A 22,217-nucleotide genomic window follows, 5' to 3' on the forward strand; every position below is an offset into this window, starting at 1 on the left:
CTTCCCCTTTTGCCTTCAATCTTTCCCAACATCAGGGTCTTTTTCCAATAAGTCCTGTCTTCTCATTATGTGGCTAAAGTATTTAAGCTTCAGCTTAAATCTGACCTTCTGGCAAACAGCCTGAATTAATTCCTTTAAGTACTAACTGATTTGACCTCCTTGCTATCCAAGGGGCTCTCAAAAGTTTTCTTCAGCACCACATTTAAAAGCATAAATTCTGTGGTGCTAAGTTTTCCTTATAGTCCAGCTCTCACAGCCATACACTGCTAGTGGAAAAACTATAGCTTTGACTATACTATGCTAAGTAATAATATTATATTACTTCCCTGGCTTTATTCAAGCCTTAGCTAAAATCTCATCTTCTACAAGAAGCTTTTCCCAGTCCTCCTTGATCTTAGTGTCTTTCCTCTGAGATTTAACCTGTATATATCCCACTTTATTCTGTATATATAACAGTTTATACACAGTTGTTTGAATGCTGTCTCCCTCTTAGACTGTGAGCTTCTTGACTGCAAGGATACTTTTTCACTTTGGTTTTGGTTTTGCCTTTCCTTTTACACCCAGTGCTTAGTGCAAAACCTGGAACATAACAGGAGCTTAATAGATACTAAAGGACCAACTGATTGACGTTTAGTCTTCTCGTGTTACAGTGTCCATAAATGTTTGCAAAAAGACCAACAGTTGCTGTTTAATGCATCAACAAATGTTGCAAAGGATAAAAAAGTGGAGAAATTCTATGAAAAACAAGTATTACAAAGGAAAATAGGACTAAAACATGTCATCAAGATATGTATAAGCAAAAAGTGATGGGATGGTCACATGGAAAGAACAAGGGATAACAGATAGATAGCCACTGGATAGTTCCTGTGCTCCACTAGTATTTAATCTTTGTGATGTCAGGAAAAAGTGAGGAAAAGCCCTAGCAGTGACTTATGGTGGGCAAAGACAAGAAACACACAGGATGGGCAGTCATAAGTGGGTTGTGATCTTCATCTTTGGAAGGAATATCAATACTGATAAGATCCATTTGAATACTGCTTGTAACACTGACCTGGTAATCTTTTAAAGTCCTTTGCAGTTCTAACATTCTATGATTCTGGATTATTTTCTCACCATTACACAACTAATAAATGACAAAGCCAAGATCAGAAAAGCCAGTTTTTATGTCTCCAATTTCAGTGCTCTTTCTGCTGCACCCTACTAACATGAAGATTATAGTTTTTAGGGATGGGAGGTACTGCAAGAGATCAACTGTTCTAGGTCCTTGTGTTTATTTCAAGTAAAAAATTACTTGGGATTGTTTTTAAATAAAGTTTTTCTTCAATTTAACATATTATTTTGCTTCAAAATTATTTAATGAGCTTACTTAACATTGGGTGTTATAGCTATCTGTGTTATCTTGTTCCCCTTCTAAATTAAGTTCCTTGAAGGCAGCTACCATGCTTAGCTAAAGTTTGTGTCTTCTTTGGCATCTAGCACAGCACTCTGAACATTAGAGGTACTTAATAAATATTTTTCATACTGTAAAAAATATGCAAATCTTTAAATGATATTTAAGTATAAATAACTTATTATTTTGATTACTATTATTTTACAGATAAGACAAATGAAGAAAGAGGGTTAAAGGATTTGATCATTAAACCACAAGATGTAAAGGAGGCCTGAGAAATTAGGTCTCTTTGCCTCCTATATCATGTTCTTTGCAGTATACCATTCTATTTTTGCCTTCAAATTCTCTGTATTCATATAAGTCTTTCTGTGAGAATTCTGAAGCACTATACCTTGCTTCAACATTCAAAACATTTTGGGATAAGGGGGCAAGGACACCTCTGCTTTGCAAAGGATAAACTAAACAGTACCTCCCAACATTGAGGCCTATCAATTTGCAAAAATGGCTGGATCAATACTTTGGCTTTCCCAATAGAAGTCTGCTATCATATCTAGAAGCCAAGAAAGTGACTTATTTTAATGTCAGAAAAAAATAGCATACAGCATCATAATCTACCTACTCTCATTGTAACTGTGACTGTTTAAGCATTTGCTCCCCATTATACACTTTTCTAATAGAATGGAGTGAACATACCCAAAGGTGACCAACTGAGGGAATCAATGGCTTAGTCCTGGCATCATAATAGTTCCAAGGGTTTTTGCTCCATTCACTAAACTATCTTTCCCAATCTCCTCAAGGACATTGCTAAATGCCAATACCTACTAAACCTTGTCGTGAATATTATGTGCTTAGTCAAATGTGCAATATTTTAGTTAATAATACAATTCAGAGCCTAGTGAATGTGTTCTTCCCTATCCAATCTTCCAATATGGAAGAAACAGAAAAACAGAGTAGTATGATTATATGATTCTATAAGGCATTTCACTTACCACATAATAGTATCCCCAGCTGTCCAAGGAAAGCTAGAGAATTCCTTTCCCTAGAAATAATTACAAAGTAATAGGGACAACCAACTGCATGTATTAATTTAAACAGTCCTGGATGAAGGTGGGAGAACAGACATAATGGGTGCTTTGAGATCCACTTTGGACTTATGGGTTTTTTTTTAAGAAAATACAGATTCTCCAAAGTATATTTACTACAGAATGAAACAGTGATATGATAAAAACTTGGGATGCTTGGTCCCAGTTTCAAGTCAAACACTTGCTGAAACATAAGATCGTCATTTTCAGTACATGAATTTCAATGTCTTTAATTTGAAAAACCTCCTTTAAATTATCCAAACAAAAGTGTTTCTGAGGTTTTTTTTTTAATTGTTCTATTTTTGGTTCTACTTTATTTTGGAAGTCTGTGGCTAGCTAACTCAGTCAGGTACAGTGCTATGAGACTCCGGTGGGGATACTCAGGTCACTGGTCTTTGGACAAATGGCTCTTCTAAGCTTCTGTTTTCTGTATTAGAGTGTGCTATTATGCTAGACTCCACAAGACAAGTGTCAAGTAGCTCTTTTGGTCAATGATGATCACCAAGGTAGTTCCAGGTTGACAGAACTATGATATCATTGGTCTGTGAGTTAAAAGCCTTGTACAGACATTTTAGCTTTCTTTGGTCATAGCTTATAAACTAAATCCAAAAAGTCATCTTGCAAAAGTTAAATAAAAATAGGACGGGACAGGAAAGGAAAAGGGGAAGGGGAAGAGGAAGGGGAAGGGAAGGACAGAAGGAAAGAAGAAAAGATAGAGAAAGGGAAAGAGGGAAGAAAGAAAAGAAAACAAATGAAAAGAGAAGGAAGAAATGGAAAAAATGTGAATGGTTTGATAAAAACCCACCATCCCTAATAGAAAACCCACTCAAAGCAAATGTCTTACTAATGGTAGGCCAGTAAAATTATCTATATTATAGGTACAGCATTACCATTTTTAGAATTATATTTCTAAGGAGCCAATTCGGACTGGCCCTTCACAGAGATTTTTCTCAGAATAATAAATCTAGAACAGAAAGGGACTTCATTGGCCCCCTAGTCTAATGCCCTCATTTTACAGATGAGAAAACTGAGGCTCAAGGAGGTTGTGATTTTTCCAAGACAACACAGAGGTAGGATCTGAACCTACTACATCTTCTGACTTCAGAATCAATTTTCTTTCCACCATACCATGCTGCCTCCCTAATGCCCTCAAAACTTTATAGTAATCAGTCAAAACTAGTTGTTAGACTTTGTGGGTGTAGCTACTTATTTAAATGGTTTTTTCTCCTCAGGGTCTATCAGAAACTCATCAATTACACCCTACTTGAGAAACAAGTAAAGTGTCTGTTCTATCACAATAACAATCATTTCCCATGTTATGGCCATGCAGGTTGCTGTGGCTCTGAAGCATGAATATGAGAGCAAACTGGGGAAAAAGAGGAAGGCCATGGGTATTTGGTATGTGTCTAAGGAATGCAAGAGGGGTCACATTCCTTAGTGAGCACCAACACATGCCACACGTTCCAATTCCTTCACGTTCTGAAACTCCTGGAGTGAGGTTTTTCCCACACCCTGGGAAACTTGGAGTAGGCGATGACCTGCACCCACTTGGTTTTCATTCTGCCAAATATAAATAGATGAATTAATCCAATTATTTGCTGCACCTATTTTTTCCCTGCAAGAAAAAAACAAAAGCTTACAATGTCAATGGCATCCAATGCTTGTGACTCTTTTTACACAGTTTCTCTATCGTCCCACCAGAAATAAAACCAGCATAGTTAATGCAAATAGTCTTATAAATTGCTAAACTATTATTTCCAACTACATTTATTTTACAGTTTCTGATTTTTATTGATATTGGTCACAGAACCAATGAGACGGAGGATTATACACTGTTTCTCAGACATTGCAAATATCTCCAACATAAGAATTATGTATGCACAAGAGATAAAGCAGTTTCAACATGCAGCACACAAAATTCCCAAACCAGATTAAAATATAATTGGAAAATGTTTAACAAAATAAATAAAAATAGAATGGGATCCTTAGGTATGGTTTAGTAGCCCCCATTTCTATTTGAGTCTAATACTGGTCTAAGACACCAAGAAGCCTGAGAAGGTAACAACCAGATAAACTAATAACAGACAAACTAATCCCTACTTTCAAACTCATTCACTCAATCAGCACCTTCTTCCACACCAGTTACCCCTCTCTGGAAGGGCTTCACAAGCTGACCTAGGCAGAGCTTACAGCAATTAAACTCTGTCTCTACCTCCCTGTGTGGAAAACCAAAAACCAGAAGCTTGCTCTGGCTAGAACGGCAGAATGACAACATTCGTACCAAAGCAGTAATTATGCAGGGAGTTGAAGAACAGAAGGCAATGAAATAGAATGAAGCTTGTTTGAGGTTTCACCAGGTCTGAAGCAAAGGGGACTGGCATCCAGCTGAGGTCAGTCCTGCCTCCACCCAGAAGTCACTTGGAACAGAGACTGAAGCCAGTGAAATGTGAATTGCCTAGCGTGGGAAGAAGCTGAGATAGCTTCGATGTATAGCCCCAGGAAATTGGCCACCAAAGAGAAGGAGTCAGAAAACAAGCAATATTGGAATATAAGGGAGAAAAGAATGAAATTACCAAAGATCTCATAAGGAAGGAAATTCCATTAAAGACTCTGCGCACAAGCAGGTAAAACAATAGGGAAGATATTAATAACAGAAGGAAATATGGCTTCCAGATCATACGAGTTCAGACATCTACAAATAAATAGTGCAACAAAATGAAGACAAATCAACATCTAATAAGGGAGAAAACCCTTGTGGATTTCCCAAGAGACTATGGAACCACAGCAAGGTGTTCCCAAATACTTCAAGAGAGAGATAAGAACTGTGAAAGCAGAACTTATGGCTTATACTGCAATAATAATTTGCAGAATAGAAAAACTGAAATCTATAATGGCACTCTTCATCAAAGATACAAAAGAAGAACAAATGATTGGGAGTACAAATACACAAAAAATAAAGGACAAGCTGGAAGAAGAGAAGCAATATCAACAACATTAAAAAGAAAAACACAATTGTTATACAGACAAAACATATTAATATCAAAGACAGGATACAGAGAGATAATCTAAGAATTATCAGTCTCCTGGAAGAACATATCAAGCAAAAAAGCTGAACATCATAATCCAAGAAACAACACAAGAAAACTGCCCAGAACTTCTGAACACAGAAAACAAAGTACCAATTAAAAGAATCCACAGGTCATCTCCAGAAAGAAGGGGGGGGGGGACTTTATACTGCAAACTCCAAGAAAAACAGAGATCAAATGTAACAATTAAGAGAAAGAGTCAAGATGGTGAAATAGCAGGAAGAAGTACAGCTTGACTCCCCAGCCACATCTCCTCTACATATATCTAGAAGACTAGAGAATTTTTATCAGGAAATCCAAGAAAAAAAATCATCATGAGTCATTTTTTCCTTCCCAGGTCAGCTTAGGGAGACAGCGAAGTCTGTTGGCAGTAGAGATGGTTTCTGTCCAGAAGCAAATCATGCACAGAGCATTCCAACACCCAGGGACAGAAAGAGGGCCAAGACTGGGCACCAAAGCAGAAAGTACAAGAACAGCAAAAGGTGCCAGGGTATCCCTGAATTAGTGCAGGGTACAAAAATGGGTACTATCTGGAAGTTCTGTCATTCATTATCCAGTCCCAGGTCACAAACCCAGGGCCGACTACAGAGAGGATATGTTTCCAGGAGTGATGAAGAAAAACGGCTGAGACTCTAGTAGTGTTCTGAGAAGCAACAATTTCAGAAGCAAAAAGCAGCTGTGTCTCTGATCTCAGAAGCAGAGCAAGGACTCAGTTCAAGCATTTAGTCCAGGCTAAAACTCCCAGCAGAATAACCAGGGCAGGAATCTCAAACCAAAGGAGTGTCTGCAGTTTGGGGTCACTCTGAACCAACAGAAATTCCCAGTGGGCTAACAGTGCCTAAGTCAAACAGTAATTTACGAAAAACTTCCAATTGAGGACAAGCTACTAGAGGTTTTGTTCAGATCCAAATCTGCGTCAAAAATTCATAGAACTCAAATCAGTAAGGCAGTAAGCAGACCATCCCAGATCTCATCACTTTGGGAGCACTGAAATCTTGTGGATCACCAAACTGAGCGGTCTCTGAGATCCTGAAATAACAGAATATTCAATTCTCAAAGAAAGCAGTAGAAAGAATCAAGAAGACAAAGGCTCAGCCCATACATTACACAAAGAAATACATAGAATCCAGTCTTAACACGAAGGTCAAAGTCAAGAAGCAGGCTGGAAGAATGAGCAAAAAAATGAGAAAAAGAAAAAGAAATGCACCATAAAGAGCTATTATGACAACAGGGGAAGCTCAAGACAACCTAGAAGAAGAGAATGACTTGGAAAATATGTACAGACAAAGCCTGAAAGAAAAATGCAGCTTGGGCACAAATCCAACTAGAATTCCTGAAAAGCTAATGAAGAGTTTTAAAAAGAGCTTTTAAAAAAAGATTTTAAAAACCAAATGAGAGCTATAGAAGAAAAAAATGGGAAAAGGGATGAGAGCAATGGAAGAAAGATAAGACAATTAATGGCTTGGAACAATAGGTACAAAAAAACTCATGCAAGTTAATAACCGTATGAAAATCAGAACAGATCAAATAGAAGCTAATGACTTCATGAGAAATCAAGAAATATTAAGACAAAGTCAAGAGATGAAAGGGAAAAAAGGAAGAAAATTGAAGTATCTCATGGCAAAAATAACTGACCTGGAAAACAGATCAAGGATGGATAAGTTAAAAATCATTAGATTACCACAAAACCACGAAGAAAAAGAAGACGACGAAAATCCCTATGTAGAGGGCCGCCTTTGGGGAGTTGGAAGGCTTAGGCCAGCCTGGGTCTAACCTGCAGCTTGCACTAAGCCTGACAGCTGTGAAACTCAGGATGTCGGCTCACCACCCCCCTGTTCTGTCTCTTGAAACAGGATGCAGGAAGGGAGAAACGGATGGGGTACGGGACAGGATGCAAGAAAGAATGTAACAGACAAGGTACAAGGAAGTAAGGAAATCACCTAATTAGATTTGTACTGCTCATGAATAACAATGTTACTATTGCTTGATCCAGTACTATATAAGCCTGAGCCCTCAGATCAATAAATAGAGTTTGTTCTTCACTGCTCTCACCTGGCCCGTGATTCTTTCTCTCTTCACACTCTGCCGGCATCATACCACAGCCGGGACGCAGGCGCTCCCGGCATTTGGCGCCTAGACAGGGACCTGAAAGGAAGGCTTCCCCCGGCAGAGTGGCCCTGGACAAGGTGGGCTGTTTGGCCAACAGCCCTAGAAAAGGAGCTCCGGGCGTCAAGAGAAGACGCTAACAAGGTAGGGCGATAATTTTCCTATACAGTTTTTTATTTTCACCAGTTAAGCAGGGATTAAAAAGAAACCAGACTTCCGCTTATTGGGGTCTCTTAAAGTGAACATCAGAACGAGACTGCAGCTTATCGGGGTCTCAGATTTAAAGGGAAAGCAAACCGCACCGGCTAAGTAGCATCCTATAAAAGAGTTAGCTAATATGGGGCAGAGCTACTCGGCAGAACAGAAAGACAGAGGATATTATTTGAAAATGTTCGAATCATTATTAAGAGACAGGGGATTGCTGATCACTTCTGGACAGCTGGATGAATTTTTAGACACAATGGAAAAATGCTGTCCTTGGTTTCCCAAAGAAGGGACAGTAGATATAGAAAAATGGAAAATAGTAGGTAAACAATTACGTGAATATTATCAAGAATGCGGACCTGGTGTTTTTCCAGCGTCCACTTTCTCAACTTGGAGCATACTTAAAATATGTCTCCAAAAATCTGAAGAGGTGCCTCTGTCCACAAAAGCAATTAAGGTAGAAGCCTCTTGTGGCACCACAGGGGAGGAAGAAGTGGCAAAAATGTTAAGGAAAACAGAAGCTAAGAATAAAGTAAGTGATGAGGTAGCTAAAGTTTCAAGGCCCCCCTCACAATCTCCATACCCTACAGCTCCTCCACAGTATTCATCCCGGTTAAATCCTTGTCTAGAGGAGGAGGACATTGTGACCAGAGCTGTAAGAAAGGCTCAAGCAACAGGACAAGAGGTCCCTATAGAGCTACAGATTGCTTTGCCTGTTATAGAAACAGCAAATCCCAATGGAGGGGTTGTTAGAGAACATCATTCTTTTGATCTAAAATTGCTAAAAGAATTGAAACATGGGGCACATGAATATGGAGCTAACTGTCCCTACGTGCTTTCACTAGTGGAGAGCATTTCCCGAACTGCTTTAGCTCCTCAGGATTGGCAGACTTTGACACGACAGTAATGGAAGGAGGTGATTATTTAATCTGGAAATCAGAGTTTTGTGAATTATGTCAGGAAAAGGCTAGACAGAATCATCGACAAGGTGTACACATAACTTTTGAACAATTAACTGGCACTGGGCAATATTCAGAATTAAGAGATCAATTAAATTATGACTTACATGCCTATGAGCAAATTATGCAGTGTGCTCGTGCAGCATGGGAAAACCAATCGCTCCACTTCTTATACAAAGCTTGTTCAAGGGCCTCAAGAACCTTTTTCTGACTTTGTTGCTCGGCTGACATTAGCTATTCAAAGAAGTGTCAGCAACTCTGAGGCAGCTTCCATCCTGTTGCAAAGATTAGCTAAAGATAATGCTAACATTGACTGTAGAAAGTGCTTAGCTGGAACAAGGGATGACATACCAATTGTAGAGATGATAAAAAGGTGCCAGAACGTAGGGACAATGGCCTTCTTAGCAGAATCTTTTGCTGCGGCATTAACAATACCTCAAGGCAGCAAAAATCGCCGCTGTTATAATTGTGGGAAACAGGGTCACATGAAAAAAGATTGCAAAGCCCCCATAAGTCAGCCCCAGGCACAAAACTCTCGATCACCTTCACAGGTCTGTCCTAGGTGTCAAAAGGGCAAACATTGGGCTAATGAGTGTCGCTCCAATACAGATACAGAGGGCAATTCACTTTTGGGAAACGCCTCCTGGGGCTTGCTCCGGCCCCAACAAACAATGGGAGCAGCATTATCCCTGATTCCTCCGGTTCCCATGCCAACCCAACCACAATAAAAGAACTGTGTCATGCTACTCCAGGTAGTGCGGGTCTTGATCTCCCTACTGCATGTTCCTATTCTATAACTACATCCATGGGAGTCTGTTCGCTACCTACTGGTATCTTTGGCCCTATCCCTCAAGGGACCATGGGACTCATTCTTGGCCGTAGCTCTTCTTCTCTAAAAGGACTTGTAATATTACCAGGAGTTGTGGATTCTGATTACACCGGAGAAATTCACGTTCTTCTATATTCTCTGTACCCTAAACCTCTTTTGCTAACCAAGGGAGAAAGGATTGCACAGTTAATAATTATTCCCTACATGAACACAAGTAGTAGTAAAAACAAAGTCAGGGGAGCGTAAGGGTTTGGTAGTACAGGTAGAGAAGCCTTTTGGGCACAAACAATTACTGATAGTCGCCCCACATTAAGACTAATTATTGAAGGAAAAATTTTTGAAGGATTAATAGATACTGGAGCTGATAAGTCCGTTATTGCTGGAATACAGTGGCCTCAGACATGGCCTTTAAACCAAACAGAGATGCCTCTTCAAGGGTAGGGACTGTAACGATGCCACAACAGAGTGCTCAATGGTTCTTGTGGCAAGTAGAAGGGATGGTAGGAAAATTTCGGCCTTATGTCCTTAAAAATCCGCCAATAAATCTTTGGGGGCGAGATATACTTCAGGAGATGGGGGTATCCATACAATCTATATGGCAGGGTTTTCACTAGGGGTCACTGTTGAGAAAGACAAGAGACAGAGGACCCCTCGAATAATTTGGAAGGAGGGACCTCCCATATGGGTGGAACAGTGGCCCCTATCTCAAGAAAAGCTAACTGCCCTGACTGAAATAGTAAAAGAACAGTTAGAGGCCGGCCATATTGAGCCATCTAATAGTCCGTGGAACTCACCTATTTTTGCTATAAAAAAGAAATCAGGAAAATGGAGAATGTTGACTGATCTTAGATGCATAAATGATAGAATGCAAGATATGGGCAGCCTTCAACCAGGCTTGCCCTCTCCCAATATGATACTGAAAGGATGGCCCTTATGGATAATAGATCTGAAGGACTGCTTCTATACTATCCTGCTACAACCAGAGGACAGACCATACTTTGCATTTTCATTACTTTCAATAAACTTAAGAGCCCCACATAGGAGATATCAATGGAAGGTTCTCCCCCAAGGGATGAAAAATAGTCCCACCATTTGTCAGCAATTTGTAGCAGCAGTCATCCAACCAGTTAGAGACTGCTTTCCACAGGCCTATATTATACATTATATGGATGATATTTTATGCTCTCACCCAGATGCTGGAGTATTAGAAACGATTTTGAGGACTATGACTAAGGCATTAGAAGATCAAGGATTAGTTGTAGCACCAGACAAAATACAACTTTCTCCACCCTTTTCATATTTAGGACAAACAGTAGAGCAGACAGAAATTAAACCACAAAAGGTCATAATAAGAAGGGATCAATTAAAATCCCTGAATGATTTTCAAAAATTACTGGGAGATATTAATTGGCTTCGACCTCATTTGGGAATAGGAACTCATGAGCTAGGGGAACTTTTTAAGATACTCCGAGGAGATCCTAATCTTAATTCCCCAAGACAATTAACTCCAGAAGCAAATATACAACTTCAAAGGTGGAATCTGCAATTGAACAATGTAGAACCCAAAGAATAGAAAAGGGTCTTCTTATTGAAATAACCATCCTGCCAACTCCAGAGATTCCTTTTGGAGCCATACATCAGCAAGCAGGGATCTTAGAGTGGGTATTCCTGCCATTCCAAACCAAAAGGTCTGTAACCCCTTATGCACAGCTTGTAGTGCAACTTCTATCAAAGGCGCTAAAAAGAGCACTCGCCATCAGTGGACACCTTCCTCAGGTGATCCACCAACCATATACTCAGGAGCAGATTGACATGTTGGTAAGTAATGACCCTTCCTGGCAGGTGGTGTTATCAATATATCAAGGGTGTATGGGTAACGTTTTTACACAAAAAATCTTTCAATTCATGACACCTTATAAGTGGATATTCCCTCGGATTGTACAAAATCAGCCACTGCCCAAGGCATTAACTGTCTTTACTGATGCCACTAAGAATGGCACCGCGGCTTATTACTGCCCTCCTGACATTAAAGGGATTATTAATACTCCATTCCAGTCTACTCAACAAAATGAGATTTTTGCAATTATTGAAGTTATAAAGCAATACAATTGTCCTCTCTGATAGCAAGTATGCTGTTTATGTAATTAACTCCACAGAAACTGCACAGTTAAAATACTCCACTAACCTCTCTATTTTTCAGCTTTTTCACGAATTACAAAATACAATAAGAGAACGTACCCATCCTCTTTTTTGCATGCATGTTCCTGCTCATACTTCTCTCCCAGGTCCTATAATAGAAGGCAACTCCGTAGCAGATAAAATAATTACCTTTTCTTTTTCCCTACTCGAAGCTCAACAATCCCATGATTGTTTTGCTTTAGTAATTCTTGGTATTCCAAGATACCTCAAGACTGACAATGCTCCTGCCTATACTAGCAGGAATTTTGCACAATTTTGTCTCACCTATAATATCACTCATTCTACTGGCATCCCCGTACAATCCTACTGGACAAGCCATTGTTGAAAGGCGCAACAAGGATATTAAAATCCTCCTTGATAAACAGAAAAAAGAGGGAATAGAAAATAGGGTAAGAAGGAGATTGGATCAGGTAATATATACCATAAATTTTTTGACACTAGATGATTAGGGACGTACTCCTGCACAAAAACATTTTGCAGGGCAAAAGAACAGGTTGTTAGATGAGCAACCAGATGTCACAGTAATGTGGAAGGATCCAAAGACAGGTAATTGGGATGGTCCAGTAAAATTACTAACCTGGGGTCGAGGTTATGCTTGTGTTTTTCCAGAACATGGAGGAGAACCAGTCTGGGTTCCTGAGAGGAACATCCGTACCTGTCAGCATACTGACAAGAGGGACAGAGACCTGAGCATCAAGGGAAAAACTCGTCAGAGAGACAAGCAGAGGAGGAAGGCGAGACTGAGAAGATGAAGAGCCAATAATAAGATGTTGACTGTCCTTTTTTGCAATGATGACTGTCGCAGATGGCTCCATGATGGAGTCATGATTACATTGGACTTATATGCCTTACCCCACCTTGGGTTAAACCTGTAACTTGACCACTATACTTTGTTTGTGTGACTCCCCATTTGCTTTCTAATAGTACCAAGGTAACTTCTGATCAAATATTGAATAAGTTTCAGGGCGCTTGGCATTCCAAAAATATAACATGGATGGTACTGATCCTCAAGATATTGTTTATAACACTTTCCAGAATATTTCAAGTTTGCTGTTGCATTTTGTACCTTGATAGTATTCTTGTTACTCTTGAGTTTTCTCCTGATGTGTATCCCATGTTCTCAAGCTAGAACAGAAGAAAGAGGGAGATGTAGAGGGCCGGCTTTGGGGAGTTGGAAGGCTTAGGCCAGCCTGGGTCTAACCTGCAGCTTGTACTAAGCCTGACAGCTGTGAAACTCAGGATGTCGGCTCACCACCCCCCTGTTCTGTCTCTTGAAAACAGGATGCAGGAAGGGAAGAAACAGATGGGGTACGGGACAGGATGCAGGAAAGAATGTAACAGACAAGGTACAAGGAAGTAAGGAAATCACCTAATTAGATTTGTACTTTTCATGAATAACAATGTTACTATTGCTTGATCCAGTACTATGTAAGCCTGAGCCCTCAGATCAATAAATAGAGTTTGTTCTTCACTGCTCTCACCTGGCCCGTGATTCTTTCTCTCTTCACACTCTGCCGGCATCATACCACAGCCAGGGACGCAGGAGCTCCCAGCAACCCTAGACATAATATTTCAACATATCTTAAACGAAAACTGCCCAGATATCTTAAAACCACAAGGCAAAATAGAAATCAAAAGAATCCACCATTCACCTCTTGAAAGAAAAACCTCAAAATGAAAACTCCCAAACATATTATAACGAAGTCCTGGTCAAAGAAAAAAATGCTTCAAGCAACCAAAAAGAAAAAATTCAAATACTAAGTCAAGATCACACAAGATTCAGCAGCCACCACCATAAAGAAGCAGGAATGTGGCATTGCCTGGAATGTGATACTCTAGAAGTCAAAAAATCTAGGCTTATATCCAGGAATAACTTACCCAGGAAAACTTGGAATAATCCACATTATTTAAAAGCAGTTATTCTGTGATCATGACCATTCATTACAATACAGACATAATTTGCTATCAACCTATGAATTATCTACCATTACTTTTAACATCTCAAACCCACTTCCCCAGAATGCTTTAGATTGCCTCCTCTGCCTTACTTATTGTGTGCTGAGGAACTACTGCAAGATCATTTTAAAAAATATTTTGGTATCTTCTATTTTTACATCTCCCCCAAATAAATCCTGCTACCCAGTAAACTAGACATTAAAAGGAAAGGGGGGAAAAGGCATTAAAACAATGATCAAAGGATATGAACAGTTCTCAAAAGAATTACAAAATATTCACAACATGAAAAAAGGCTCCACATCACTAACGATAAGAGAATTGCACATCAGAATAATACTGATCAAAACCTCAAGCCCTGCAAATTGGCAAAAATGACAAAAAATGGCAATGTTCAATGTGGGAGGGGATGGTCATGGCATAGTAGGCACACTAATGCCCTACTGGTGGAGTTGTAAAATGGTACAACCATTTTGGAAAGCACATGACTAAAATACCCATACCCTTTGACCCACATATTCCATTACTGGGCTTAGACCCCAAGCAAGCCATTGATAAAGAAGAAAATCCCCATGTTCACAAAATATTTATAGCAGCATTTTTTTGTGATAGCAAAAAAGTGGAATCTAAGAAAATGCCCATAAATGGGAGAAATGACTAAACAAATTATGAATGTGATAGAATATTTATTGCGTCATAAGAAATGATGTGAGTGATGAATACACATACAAAATGTGATGAAGAGAAGCATGGAAATATCTATATGAACAATACGGAGTGAAGTAAGCAAAGCCAAGAAAATAATATATAACATAACTGCAACAGTGTAAAAACCTACACATCAAAAAATTAAAACTGAATGTTCCAAAATTATAAAGATCAAACAGGATTCAAATGAAGAAACATGAAAGGATATCCCTAACCCACTCCTTTGTGGTGGTAGGAGGTCCACAGGTATTACACATTGCACAGGTTTTTCAGACTTCTTCGATGTATTGATCAATTGTGCTGATTTTTTTTTCCTCTCTAAAAAATACTCTTTGTAATACTGGATGGCTCTCCGGAAGCATAGGGGAAGGGATGCTGGAGATAACAATGATGATAATAAGAAACAGAAGACATAATGAAAGTTTATTTTTTTTAAAAAGTTAATCAAATACAGGGTCTGAATAATCACTTCTTCCAAATGAAACTGCTCTCTCCCCAAAGTAACCACTCATTTTTTAAACTGATAAATCTAACAATCTTTTCTCCATCCTTATCCCTCCTGACCTCTCTGAAGCATCTGAAACTGTTCATCAACCTCTTCTTCCTAGATATTCTCTATTCTTTGGGTTCTCATAATACTGTTCTCTCTTGCTTCTCCTCCTACCTGTCTGACCATTCCTTTTCAATCTTCTTTACAAGTTCATATTCCATATTATACCCCACAACAGTGGTTGTACCCAAGGCTCTATTCTACATTTTCCTCTCTACACTTTCATTTGATGAAATAATGAGTTCGTGTGGGTTTCTTTATCATCTCTATGCAAATGACTTACAAAGCTATACACATAGCCCAGGTCTCTCTACTGAGACCAATCACATCTCAAACTCTCTACTGGATTTTTCTACTGAAGTCCCATAAGCATCTGAAACTAGACTCATTCTTTCCCTCAAAACCCAATTGCCACACTTCAAATTTCCCTGATTCTGTCAAGGAAACCATGATCCTTTGAAGCATACAAGTTTACAACCTTGGCATTATTTCTGACTTCTCACTTTCTTTACTCAATATAACCTGTCAGTTGCCAAATCTTGTTATTTTTACCTCCACAATATCTCACATTTTTCTTCTCTCTACACATATGACTGTCACCCCAGGCTAGGTCCTCATCACTTATTGCCTGAACTACAATAGTCTTCCTAACTGCTCTAAGTATCCCTCCTTTCTATTCCTCTTCCATACAGTGGGCTAATCATATCACTCCTCTACTCAATTAATTGCAATGACTCCTCTTTGTCTCTAGAATCTAGTATAAACTCTTCTGTTTAACATTTAAGCATTTCATAACCTGGCCCCAATTTACCTTTCCAACTACTTTACTATTACTCTTCCTTCCCATATTTGACATCCAGACAATCTGGCCTAATTGTTGTTTCTCACACATGACAATTTTTGCACGTTTGCGTTTCTCTTTTACCTTGTTAGAATCATTTGTTTCCTTTAAAACTCCGCTTAAAGGAGATCAATATGAAGACTCTCTAATCCACAGAGCTTCCAAGTGCCTTCCCCCTTCCACTTTTTTCATTATATTTATTTTGTATATATTGTGTTTATGCTTAACTTTTTTGGTGTTATTACCCCAATAGAATAGAAACTCTTTAAGGACAAGGACTTTTGTTGTTGTCTTTGTATCCTCAGCAAGAAGTCCTGTTCCTGGAATATTATAGACAATAAATGCTGTTGATAGACTGATCAACAAATCTGATTATTCATTCCACACAATTTTAAGGGTGGAGTGACTGATTTACTCAATCCTAATTATGGAGTGTTTATGCTTGGACCCCAGCCCTAGGACATCTCTCCCCATCCCAAAGACCCTATCTCTGGCAATAACTTATGAGTGGGCTCTGGAGAGGCAAACTATTTCTCTTTGTTACGAGAACAAGCTGATCTCTGTAGAATTTCCCTTGTATGAACAGGACTATCTTATACCAGCAGAATTATCATGTACTGATTCCCACAGTTACTCTGTACAATCCAGAGGTCAAGCTATAGCCATTGAAGACCAAAAACACACTCCTTAGAAGCCCTCACCTCTCCCCCTGCTTTCCGGTAGTGCCCAGGGTACAGAAAATGTATGTCATGACTTAATTAGCATATTTCACTGAACTTTTTTCTTTCTTTTCTTTTTTTTCTTTTTTTTTTTTGGAGGGGGGGGAGGCAGGCAATTGTATCATGTGTCTGAGGCCAGATTCTAACTCAGGTCCTCCTGACTCTAGGGCCAGTGCTCTATCCACTATACCACTTAGCTGCCCCCTGAACTTTTTCTATATAAGCTTTAGCATCACCCCCATTAAGTTTTGAGTTCCCTAAGGAGCTTCACCCACTTTATTAGAGTTACAATAAACTTTCTGCCACTTGACTAGAAGGCTGCTAGGGTCCAAGAATCCCTTCCAGGTGACTACTGGTAACAGACAGGATGGACCTAATCATTAGTTGACTTAATGACATTGCAGGCATAAAAGCCCTATCTTTCAATGACACCCCTCCTCCCACCATGAACTCTGGGCAAACCATCTGTGAAGTAGATGATTTTAAGAATTTAAATTTAAGAATTGACTACTGCCTAACCACTCCCTAATCCCACCCTGAAATACCTAATTAACATATTTGACACATACTTTACTGTAATTTTTCCTATATAAACTACAATTGCACCCCTTTTAGGTTGCAGGTTCCCTAAGAAATCTTGTCCACTATATAGTGTTACAATAAACTTTTGCCATTTGACTGGCAGACTACTTGAGTCTGCAAATTCTTTCCAGATGACTCCATCCTGTACCTTAATAGTTCTGGAGTTCCTATACCCCTAAAACTGTATAAATAAAATCAAAAAAATAAAAATAATCAGTCTCAATTAAAGGCTTCAGACTAAGGGTAGAAAAGTCCTGTAGCGATACTATACAAGAATGGTGTTTGAATAAGTTGAAGAAACTTAGCCATGTCCCCTGAAGTTGTCTATAAATTACCAAACTAGCATTCATGAAAAAGATTAGAACAAGAATGAGTATTCCAACACACCCTAGAGAAGCAAATACAAGATTGAGCTCTAACAAGGAAGAAAGATATCTTGAGGATCATCAACTCCACAGAGTATCTCATTTCATCTCAGACCTGAGTAAAGGTGAGCTCTTTCTGTAACTTCACCTCATAGTACATATCTATCTAGTAACACTAAAATATAATTCTCTTTTGTTACCTAAATGTTTCCAGTAAATTAAATTGTGCAACCTCTTTCTAAATGCTAGGGATTCCCCTAACTGGGGACTCAGAGTAACTGTGGCTAAACTCATAACTTTTCACCTAAAATAAACTCCTTAAAGCATAAAAGAAGGAAACCATGAGGATCTTAAAAGACATCACACTGTCTTCTAATTAAAACAAGCTAATGAAACTGTATGTTGTATATGTATTTGGTCAGCAAGGGCAAAATCCTGATTGCAAGAACTGATCATTAAAAACAATATCATAAATGTTTTGGGGACAGAACAGTATACACTCAATTATTTGGAATTTCACAAATTCAGAATTTACAATAATGCAAAAAGGGCTGGATTAATACTTACCTTTGAATTACACAAGGTGGGGGAAAGGATTTATTGAGCAAATTGAGAACATAAATAAGACTGAGAGAAAGAAAAGATATAAGAAATTTAACAGAATCTTATTCAGCACCTTAGTAATAGCACTGTTATGTAACTATAAATTATATTCTGATCTTGTCATTAAAGCAGGCCTCTACCAGACTACTGCTAGTCAGTCTTTGGTTCATCTTGGTTTCCCTTCATGCCTAAATGAAATAAAACTCTATCTTTTAAACTACACTGTAATTCAGAAAAATAATCTCTTTCCCTCCTCTACCAAACTGTTCCATAAAAGAGGTTGTTTTACTAAAAGAGTGTTTCACGAAGTGCAGGACAACTGTTGTATCTGACAGTATAGCAGTATACCAAGTACAACATTTTTTCTTTGGTGATAGAAAAATAGGTTGGCATGTCTGTGACATAGTTCTATTTGTTCTGAGGGCACCATGGTGTAGAATAAAGAGCACTACGGTTAGTGTTATGGCATGGGTTTAAATTCTAGGCCAAGTCCCACTTGGTCATTGATTGGGCCCCGATTGGCTCAGAGTGAATGTAAACAGTAATTGTTTCTGTTTGGGCTAGAAATCCTGAGGGTCTTCCCCTCCCAGATTGTCTTTTTTTTTTTTTTGACTAGGTAAAAGAGTCTATTCTCTGCCTCATTTTGTACCTAGCCTTAATCACTGAATGGGTGTTGCCTCAGTCAAACTGAGACCCATTAAAGACCTTAGCTTAAAAAGGCCAAGGACTCCCACTGCATCCAGAGCCATCTCCAGTTTTTCTGATCTATATCTTACCACTGGACCCAGATGGCTCTGGAGGAGAATGTGAGGCTGGTAACTTTATACAACCCTCCCTCACTTAAATCCAATTCATTTGCATGTCACAACATCACGTCCCTAATGTCACGGTCCTCTTTGAGAAGGAAGGGCAAACAACAACAACAACAACAACAAATCACAGCTCTGCCACTCTCTGAATGACCAAATCCCCTTTCTGGACCTGAATTTCCTCTTCTGTAAAAAGAAAAGGCTGAATTTGAGATCTGTAACATACTATTCATCTTATACACACTGATATTTCTGAAAGCAAGTTATAAGCTCTAGGTAAAGCACTAGCTAAAGGACTCAAGTGAGAATCAAAGAAATGTACCTTTTCTTGCTTAGAACACAAGTAGACTGCTGAAAAACATAAAGTGAGAAAGTTATACTCAATGAAACTTTAAAAGCAACAAAAAGAATCAAATTGGGCTGTCTTGTCAGAAAGAGTCCTGCATTCTTCATGCAACTTAATCAGAAAAATTAGCAAATAAGTATAAATTAATTTTACTGTTATCCTCTGAAATCACAAACTATTCAAACCTAATGTTAGCAACACAAAAACAATATACTTGACCTTAATCATAACAAGCAAACCAGAAAACACTAGAATGTATGAATGTATACAAATTTTCCAAGCATATTAAATTCATTGATATAACTTAAAAATTAATATAGATTCTAGAAAGACACTACAACCACAAGCTAACGACAATGCTGTAATAAAAAAAGTTAAATAAAATTTATACTGCACCCAAAGTAAGAGTTCTAAAAGCAAAAGAAGTTCGAAGAAATATAAAACACTTAATCATAAATGGTTTCCTCCAGTAGTAGTATCTGATGAGATTAAGCTCTTGGGAAATTAGAACAACAGACATTATTCCTCTCTTTACAGAGCTGATAGGGTCCAAAAAGTTGGCTATAAAGTATATTTCTTTGGTTGGTTCGTTGTTATCCTTCATTCTTAAAGAGGACCAAAATGACATCACTATGCTAGAATCAAGTTACATGTGTCTGACTGTGACTAATCAGACGAATACAAGTTCAGAATGCTCTACCACAGGTTGGGCACAAATACTCCATGTGAACATTTGGGGTAGATTCTCTAAATTTGCACATCTCGTGTTTCTTTTGAGCTTACTTCCAATTCTGCTTTGCTCATAGAGCACAGCACCTTCTCTGAAGTGGGCATGCCACGCTGGGCAGTCCTGTGCCAGTGTCTCCTCATGTCACACAATCAACTGCAAACGTCATGAGAGAGACCTTAAGAGTGTCCTTGTATTGCTTCTTTTGACACCATGTGAATGCCTACCCATGTGACTTCTCCATAAAATAATCTTTTTGGCAAGCACGTATTTGGCATTTGAACAATGTGGCCAATCCATCGGAGTCACACTCTCTGAAGCATAGTTTGAATGCTTGGCAGTTTAGCTCAAGAAAGGACCTCAGTGTCCAGTATCTTACACTGTCAGGTGATTTTCAGAATCTTCCTAAGACAACTCAAATGGAAGTGATTCAGTTTCCTGTATGGCACTGGTATGCTGCCCAGGTTTCACAGGCATACAACAATGAGATCAGCAAATGGCTCTGTAGACCTTCAGTTTGGTAGTCCATCTAATACTTCTTTTCTCCTACATTTTTCTTCAGAGCCTCCCAAACACTGAGCTAGCTCTGGCAATGTGTGCGTCAACCTCATTATCAGTGTGTACATCCTTGGAAAGTACACTACTAAGGTAAGTGAACTTATCCACAGCATTCAAAACTTCTCCATCTGCTGTAACCAATGGTTCCATGTATGGATGGTGTGGTGGTGGCTGATGGAGAGCACCTGTGTTTTCTTGGTGTTAATTGTTAGGCCAAAATTAGCACAAGTAGCAGAAAACCAATCCATACTTTGTTGCATTTCAGTTTCAGAGGATGCACTGAGTGTACAATCATCTCTAAACAGAAAATCATGAACCAATACTCCCTCCACTTTGGTCTTGGCTTATAGCCTTTTCAAGCTGAAGAATTTGCCATCGGTGGAGTAGCTGACCTTGATGCCATGTTCATCCTCACTGAAGGCATCTGACAACACGGCTGAAAACATCATGCTAAAAAGCAACATGGGTCTTCTGTTTACGTAAATGCAATAAAACTTCATGGATGCACCCTCACAGCAAAATTTGGCATTTAACAGACTATGTGACTGTAAGAAGAAGAGACAGACAGGATGTGAGAGTGATATTCTGCCCTCCCTGAACTCTACTGCAATATCAGGTATTAATTCCAACAAAAGAAAATTAAAGTAGAAGAAGCTGAAAACTTTTTTTGGTTTTTGTTGGGTTTTTTTCAGGCAATTGGGGTTGTGTGAAAACTTTTTATGGGCAGGAAATTAAATAGGATGACCCATTCAAAGGAAAATTTAAAGTTGGAAGAGAATTTCGAGATCTAGTACAACTTCCATACTTTAGAAAAAAGAAAAACGGGGGCCAAAGAGGGAAAATGAATTATCCTAGGTCAGAGTTAATATATAGCAGAGCTAAGATTCAAACCCAGAACTAATCCAGACTAAATGTTGCCTTTTATGATAAAGTTACAAGAATCAAGGGAATGCCACAAACATTTCTGTACTGCCTGGTCCATTGTAGGTACTTAATAAATGCTTGTTGATTATCTTAATAGATATTTATGATAATTTTTATTTTTATATCAACAGATTTTCCTCTCTCCTTCCAAAGGGCCATGCCTTATGATAATTTTATTTTTAAGATAAAGAAGAAAAAAATTATTTGGCAAAAACAAATAACATATTGAAAAAAGCTAATATTATACACAATGTTTCACAACTTTGGACCTCGACTTCCGCAAAGGAACAGGGCAAAGTATTTCCTCATATCTCTTCTTTTGAGCCAAACTTGTTCTTTATAATACCACAACATTCCATTTCAGTGGTTTTGTGATTGTTGTTCTTTCCTTTACATTAGTATAAATCACTCCATACATTTTTCCTTGTTCTGCTTGTTTTACTTTTTATCAAGTTTGCCTTTTCATGCTTCTCTCTATTCATCATGCTCCTCATTTATTACAGGATAATAATATTCCATTACAATCATGGAATATAATTTCTTTAGCCATTCCTCAGTCAATGAGCATCTACTTTGTTTTCAGCCCTTTGCTACCACAAAAAGAACTGCTATAGATAATGTGTGTATACGTATACATACACACTTTCATGTAAAATAAAGGACATATATACATGTCA

At 38.6% G+C, this 22,217-nt stretch overlaps 1 protein-coding gene and 1 long non-coding RNA gene across 2 annotated transcripts in view; one reads left to right on the plus strand and one right to left on the minus strand.

Moving 5' to 3' along the window:
* Nucleotides 1–22,217, minus strand: part of ABL1 (ABL proto-oncogene 1, non-receptor tyrosine kinase) — a 201,834-nt gene that overhangs the window by 124,888 nt on the left and 54,729 nt on the right.
* On the plus strand, nt 7,815–21,634 carry LOC144455890 (uncharacterized). The gene is made up of 2 exons (XR_013484725.1): nt 7,815–20,706; nt 20,882–21,634. It is a non-coding gene; the product is annotated as an uncharacterized LOC144455890 (long non-coding RNA).

This window comes from Phascolarctos cinereus, unplaced genomic scaffold, assembly GCF_003287225.1.
Source record: "Phascolarctos cinereus isolate Bilbo 61053 unplaced genomic scaffold, phaCin_HiC Scaffold_2;HRSCAF=192, whole genome shotgun sequence".
NCBI lineage: Eukaryota > Metazoa > Chordata > Mammalia > Diprotodontia > Phascolarctidae > Phascolarctos > Phascolarctos cinereus.